Source organism: Schistocerca gregaria, chromosome 4 (assembly GCF_023897955.1).
Source record: "Schistocerca gregaria isolate iqSchGreg1 chromosome 4, iqSchGreg1.2, whole genome shotgun sequence".
NCBI classification, from domain to species: domain Eukaryota; kingdom Metazoa; phylum Arthropoda; class Insecta; order Orthoptera; family Acrididae; genus Schistocerca; species Schistocerca gregaria.
Window position 1 is genome coordinate 223,861,246 of NC_064923.1, and position 8,284 is coordinate 223,869,529.

Sequence of the window (8,284 nt, forward strand, 5' to 3'; positions counted from 1 at the left end):
TTCTGCCTTAAATGCCATTTTCAAATGCGCTCTACGGCGAAACAGATCACACGTACAACAGTTTTAAGTATAACTAACTCATATACAAAAATAATATTTTACAGTGAACAGCCTAAAATTACACTTACAGATATCAATATGTCGTACAATCATCCTGTTAGTAAACCTCGAATTACCAATCTGAAAGCGAGCACATAACGTGCGAACGTCTGAATTTAAACCAGAATATTTTGTGCATGCAGTAATAGTCATTTTTCTAACACCACGTCATAGGACGTTCTATGTGCTGGCCTTCGTTGTCGAACACCAACTGTCACCTCCGTCTACACGGTAAACAGTTACAGCGAAGATAGAGCAATTTAAATCAGTGTTACCACACGTCGATACATGAGTCACAGACGTAACGTATTGTGCGCTACTTTAAGTATATATTAAAAGGCTGAAATTGTAAAAAACCATATCTGGAATCAACAGTGTGCCAAAGCATCAACTGAGCCTGGGGAGTGTGGTGACATCCAGTAAAAGGGGGACGGAAGAAAGTTTTCATTAAGTTTTGTAAGTAAAAAACTTGGAAATGTTCTCTGCCAGGCGGTATATCATTAGAAATATAACCTGTGATAAAATAACCACTTATAGGTAACAAATAATGTTTATGAATTCCTCAACCACACTGATAGTACAATTTCACTTATATTACTGCCTCTGACCTCAACATTCCCTGCAGAACTCTGGCGGTGCCGTCGGTTTACAGACTCCCTCCAAGGTTACTTTGTCCCTATCCCACAGCAGACTTCTCCTGAAAATGACACTACCCCAGATGTCATCATAGCATATCCAAACCTCTTTGGATGCTACACTGCAGAAGTCCTCGATACTATTCCAAGTGAACACCTATCTGTCCTCTTCACCATCTCCTACACACAACCTCATCTTCCCAGTCTCCACCCAAAGGCTATGTACGACTACTGAAACGTCCCCTTAGAAAAATGTAAGTAGGCTGTTTAGGTTTTTTTTATTGATAACGCCACGTAGCGCTCTGTATGAAAATCACTGGCTGTGCTGTGTGCAGTCTGTGGCTGGTTTGCATTGTCGTCTGCCATTGTAGTGTTGGGCAGCTGGATGTTAACAGTGCGTAGCGTTGCGCAGTTGGAGGTGAGCCGCCGGCAGTGGTGGACGTGGGGAGAGAGATGGCGGAGTTTTGAATTTTGTAAGACTGGATGTCTTGAACTGCTATATATATTATGACTATTAAAGTAAATACATTGTTTGGTCTCTATCAAAATCTTTCATTCGCTAACTATGCCTATCAGTAGTTAGTGCCTTCAGTAGTTTGAATCTTTTATTTAGCTGGCAGTAGTGGCGCTCGCTGTATTGCAGTAGCTTGAGTAACGAAGATTTTTGTGAGGTAAGTGATTTGTGAAACGTATAGGTTCATGTTAGTCAGGGCCATTCTTTCGTAGGGATTTTTGGAAGTCAGATTGCGTTGCGCTAAAAATATTGTGTGTCAGTTTAAGCGCCGTCTTGTATAATTTTTCTAAGGGACGTTTCATATGTCGACCCTTAGCCGAGGATACCACACTGGAATCTTCTGATTTTTTCTTGTAGTTTGTGTAATTAGTGTAGATTTTGTTTATTGCTAGCGCGTAATTGTAGAGAGAATCTCCTTTGTAGTTGTAGTCTTTCATCGTTGTACCGTAAAACAGTTGTGGCATGCATGTAGATTTGCACCAAGTATTTCGCAGCTGCGCTTGCAATTAACTAGTATTATTTGCTATGTTCATGTGTTCTCTTATTTTTACTCTTCAAATTGTGCTTTTCTGTGTTGTCGTGTGAAATATTGTGACAATAATGGCGTGTGAAAAACGTAATACTAGGCTCCAAAGTAAACTGGGAAATGACAATGAAGATGAAAGCAGTGTGTTAGCGACACCATGTAATGAATTAACTAATGTTCAAAGTAGTAATTTGGTAATAGTGCACAGGGAAATGGAGCGGGCTGCAAATAATGGTGTAGGCAGTGAAACAATTAGTGAACAGGGAAGCATTATCGATTGATCGGTCGGCAACAGCTCGCCTCAGGATTCCGAAATGACAGGACACAATCTTGCAAATACTGTAGATTCAGATTTTGCGTCCTCACCGTTTTCTCAAATAAATCAAGACACATTTTCTGCTTTCAAAATGCGAATATTGTCGGTTCAAATGCACTGCCGAATAGCACTGAGGAACATGTTTCAGACACCAGTTCACTGTTATTACAGTTAATGCAACAAATGGGACAAAGGGTACAAAAGTTAGACACAACGCTTGAACAAAAGCAGAAACAAATGGGACAAAATCTTCGGAAATTAGACACCACGCTTGAACAGACACGTGAAGATTTAACTAATGAGTTACATAACATTGAATCGAAATGTCAAAAAGTCTGTAACGACGTAAAAACACAAATTTGTGAGCATTTTCAACCTATTTTTTCGTGGCATGAAAATGCTTTACAGAATCACGAAGCAGCCATAAAAGAACTGCAAACTATTGTTCATGAAAATCATGAGACATTGGAAGTTAAAATTGGCTCAGTTGCATCTACCGATTCGGTTACGCAACTTGAAAAAACTCAGGAAAACTTAAAGGACACAGTAGATACGATTTCAACACTAATGGACACTCTGAAACTTGGTTCAGAAAAATACACAGAGGAAATATTTTCACTATCTGATAAAGTAGCCGAACTTTCAAATCAGTTCACTAACTTAACTACAAAGGTAGATGATGATCTGAATGACACAAAACCTGTAGCCTTCACTGACACTGAAGGGTATGAACAAATTAGAAAATTCAAACAGAATCAAAATCGAATCAACACACAGTACAAAAGAGAAATGCGGGAAGTACAAGATCAGTTGGCTCAAGTAATACAAGAATTACGTATTTAAGAGGACACTCGCACTCCAACACGGGAAGAGGGACTTAGAAATACGGAAAAGCCACAAAATAACAACACAGGGCATTTCGGAAATTATGAAAGAAATTGGCAAGGTGCACCGAATTTTGAGATGGAACCGCCGACACGACGTGACAATGACCGATATGCTACCCGCCGACACGATGATTTTGACTATAAGCTGTTCATTACTGCACGTAAATTCAAAACATTTAAGAATTCTGGCAACAACATTCATCCACAAGCGTGGCTTCATCAATTCTCTCATTGTTTTCCTCCCAACTGGTCATTGGAGCACAGGTTAGAATTTATGTGTGGCTACTTAGAGAACGAACCAGCTGTAAGAATGCGATCGGTCATTCACGACTGCCACAGTGAAGGAGAATTTTACCATGCCTTCCTCTCAGCATATTGGTCTCAAGCTATACAAGATCGAGTAAAACATAGCATCATAATGATGAAACATTTCGAACAATCTGAATTCTCCAGTCTTGTGAAATATTTTGAAGACATGTTGCACAAGAATCAGTACCTCTCAAACCCATACAGCCCCTCAGAACTCATCCGCATTTGCTTAATCAAATTGCCTGAACATTTACGGCATATTATTTTGGCAGGACGTTGCAAAGACGACATTGAAGCTTTTCACTGACTCTTACAAGAATTAGAAATTGACACTGACAATTGCGGAACGCGAAAACAGGAACACAACAATTACAGGTCACATCCGTCGCAATTCCGCGATGAAACAAATAATAACTGGACACGACAAGGCTATTCTCACAACACAAATCGTGACCAAAACAGACACCACCCGTATGACAACCGTTGGCAGAGTAGCAATAATTACATAGAAAGATCACATTTCCGTAGTAATGGATATGACAGAGACAATCATAGAAACAGACAACAATGCAAACCAGAAACAGACTGCATGCGGCACAGCCAGTGATTTTCATACAGAGCGCTACGTGGCGGCGGCGTTACCAATAAAAAAACCTAAATAGCTTACTTACACTACCTTTGTGCTAACTGGAGTATCTACTGGGACTCCATAGACACTCAGATTGGAAGCCAAGTTCTAACCTTTGCCCAGTCTCCACCACAAGACCTACTCCTCTTAGTAGCTTCTCATTTGTACTGCTCCTCCCTAAGAACTCATGACTAGGATCAACCATTCACCACTGACAAATACAGAGAAATGTCAGGACTTCACTAAATGCTAATAAACTCCAGGACTGGCGCCAAACATGCACCAGGCTCAACTCTACACTCTCCATTAATTCTTCCAAGTACTGGAATGCATTCCACCATCTCGTTGTCCGTCTTCTACCCTGTAGTATCTGCTATTCCATAACAATCTGCCCTTACCTGACAACCTGAGCAAAGCTGACTACTGTGCATCCTATCTCTCTGACTTCTTCTCCATCCCTGATGACGTCATTTTGATTACTCCCTGTTCCCTTCCATCCATTAATGGCTTCCAGCTTCCAGTACTTGGATAGTATATTAGAAACAGAATTAAACAACCTAATCACAGCACATGACATAAAACAAGTACTTCACAGAAAATGCGACACATCCCCAAGCCACAACTGCATTACATATTGACATCTTTAAGTACGTACTGTCTCCTTTCTAGTCACCCTTGCAACCATTTATACCAACGTCCCTCACAAACCTTCAAAATGGTTACTACCCTGAACTGTTAAAAGCGACCAAAATCCTACTTCCCAAACTACACAAATCATCTACCAATACCTCATCCTACCATCCCAATGCCTCTCCTCAGCGTTTAACAAGGTCTTTAAATCCATCCTCTTCTGTTGCCTCCATCAAAACCTAAACGCACAGCACTTACTTTCCAACTAGCCAGTGTGGCTTCCACCCGTTTTTTCTGATGACCAGCTCCTGCACCTCTCTCATCTCCTATCTCGCCACCTCAACAACCGTAAACACGCTATTTTTGTCTCCCTCGAACTATAGAAAGCTTATGATCGTTTATGACATTCCGATCTCCTTTTCAAACTCCAGACATACACACTTCCAATTAATTATGTCCACCTTGTTGCGACCTTCCTCTCTAATCACCCATCCTTTGTCACCACTAACAACACCAATTCCCCATATTCCTTTTTCCTCAACTGCCTTTCTTACCCTCCTGACCTTTCCCTATCTACTTTCAACCTCACCAATACCCCCTCTGCTCCACCCCACCTTCTGTCCCAAAGGCCACTCCTACCCCATTGATACTATCCACCAGTCCTCCATCCTTATACCACCACATTCCGACTGTCCTCACCGACCAACATTTTCCTCTTCCAGAACAGAGCCCTGCTCCCCTTCCCCAGGGCAGGTACTTTCAGTTTTGAGAGCCAGGAAAATACTTCTTTTAATTCTCAGTGTTTTTGAATGTGTTCTTATTGTGTTTCGTTTAACCTTTTATTATTACTGTTCTTAACTACGAGTGTAAGAAGTCACATTTATTGTATATATGAAAACTTCCACTTTATTTTCTGCTTTATACAGTTTTAAATTACTTATAAACACCTCGTCTTCCGGTTTTCTTCATCTAGTTTTTTTGCCATTTGGTTCGAGAGTGGGTTGGTTGTACCACGAACAATCTCCTCTGAAATGTGAGGGTATGAAATAACAAAAAAAAAAAAAAAAAAAAAAAAAAGACACGTTGGCGCATGTAAGTACAATTTTACGCTGGCTCTTCTAAAGTATTATTTCTGTTTCTCAGTAATCCAAGCTTACAGTAGTTTCTTTAAAGAGAACAATCGGAAATGGTCTATAAATACGAAATTTGCCAATAGTGCCAGGTATCATACACTGAATGGTTGTGAAAAACAGCCGACATGGAAAACTTCAAAATGTCCGTCTGCAGTGCCTGACATGAAGGAAATGATTATGTAAAGTGATGACTAATTCTCAAGGCTGATGTGAATATTTGTTAGCCCCACACTGACTCTCATTTTATATTGTACTTTGCGAATTGTGCCTTGGTGCTGATCAGCATCCTAGCGATATGAATCTAAGACAAATACCCGTTTAATTGTAAGAGGGTATCAGTTACAGGAAGCGTTTCTCTTTCATAAAATTAAGGTTTTACTGTCTTCTTTCTCTTCGTATTTAAGTGCCTCTTAATATTTATCTTCTTTTGATACTAGCGGACCAAATCGACTCAGTTGTATGCATTCATCCGTCCGATGTGTTCAATAGCTGTGTCAGTTTAGTTTGTACTCTTTGTGTTTGTTTTAGAATTCGCCAAGCAAGTGTCTAGGAGCTCAGCCGAAATCGATTCGTTACCTTACATCCCTATTTTGTATTCGTCAGGCCATTCGATTGCCTGAGATTTCGTTGCTCATAAAAGGACGTGGCAAACCCCTCAGTCTGGTTCACAGATGCGTACAGGTTACATTTTTCTCTTTGTATGATTATGTATATTAGTGAAACTGGTTGCTTCACAGCTCTGTGCGAAAAAGTGAAAAGGCGGAAGTCTCCTTCGCAGAGGTATACATTAGTTAAAATTCTCTGATTGCTTTGATTATGCATTTTAGTGAAACAGAAGTTTCCCTTATGTTGTTTCGTTGCTGTGAATGTAATGATATATGCTTTGTGTGTGTGTGAACATTTTTGACATTCCGTTTGGTGGTGTTAAAGTATGCTTCACAGATAAGTACCTTATTTTATATTCCTTTTGCTGATTCCCATCCGAGTAAGTAAAGTTTTAAAATTTTAATGCTAATTTTCCTATCTGAGGACTGATTTTACTTGGTGTAAGAGATTGCTTCATTAATGTGTCACTTAATTTTGGTTTCTCTTATTCAAAGATTTGTTTTCAAACTTAGCTTCTCTGACGAACTGATATCATTTGTTTTGTAATTAAAAAAATCACCCTCTGGGATAAACAATAAAGAATTTTACTTCTAATATTGTTCTATTTTTGCTCAGCACCTTACTACTCCCAGATGCCAGTTCCCTACCAGTTCACTTTGTTTGAGGACTTTGGGCTCACATCTTATTTGGTGACGAATTTCTTGTTTTGAATACCTAATTTCAGGTAATCTAAAGTAGTGCACTTAAGTGTAACACAGTGCAGTCACAGATACCAATCAGAGTGATGCATTAAAGTGTTTAATTTGTAATTGGTAATATTAAAAGTTTACGGCTACCAACTACTGGAGTGTTATTACAATCTACCGTCATTGCTTTTGCTGCTACTACATGAATTATTCAGTTATAACATCGACTACAATGACTGCAGTTAGCCTTTTCAAATTACCTGATCCCTCACTCTGAAGCTCTTAAAATCACAACAAACAAAAACTTTTCAATTAAAGCCAGAATTTAAAAACAGTAAGGTGGCCATTCTGTTAATAATAATGTCAAGGTCGCTTTCTTGAACGTTACTTGACTGGGAGGTGGATTTTTACAGGCATTCCATAGTGTGCGCCACTACCACCTAATGATGAGTGCGTGATACCATTTAGGAATGTCTGACATTCAGCAGTCGAGACGGTAGTATCTGCTGTTGCTTGCGTGTGGGTTACTGTCGTGGCAGACTGGATTCATTACCTGCAGTAACATTGTACAGAAATCTCCTTTCGCGTCTGACATAGAGCAAAAATTTATGCTGTGTGTCTGTGTGTACGTTCTTACTTTTCATGGGATAGCCCAGGTTTTTAGTTCTGCCAATCGTAATATATATTAACAACTTCCGTTACTATTAACGTCCTTCTTACATGCTTCAAAACACAGTCGTCCCAAAAGTTTTCTTGTAACAAAATTCATGAGTTATAGTTGCCCCATGTCTCCCCCAGGACTTGAAAAATCCATGTCGAGCATTGCTGCAATATCGCGTGGCTCCTGGACACACCTGTTACTAGCCTATATTGCAGTATCGTTCTTGACTGTCATTTAACACTCATTTTCAAATTTCCGCTATAAGACTGGATGTTTCATGAAATGTTTGCTGGTTCCATCCGCAGTTTTTTTCTTTCTACTATCTGTAATAGAAAGGATTTCGAATATCCGAGTAATTTATCATTCACTATTTGGCGACAGCATTTTTCTTTGAGTGGTGCTGGCAAGGACTCAACCTACACCGGCAGAGACACAGATTCGAAGGCAGAGAAAAATGCTTATGGGACAGGGATTTGAGGTTGAAACGCTGGTTCTAACCTCAGTAAAAAAAAAAAATAGAATACATTTATCATCACATAACCCGATGGACTCTAAAGGACAACGACCTGCTCCTTGAAGAGGTACTAACTGTAACAATTACCTGCAGTAAATGCAACAGCAGCAGCAGTGAATAAATTGTGATGTTATAATGGT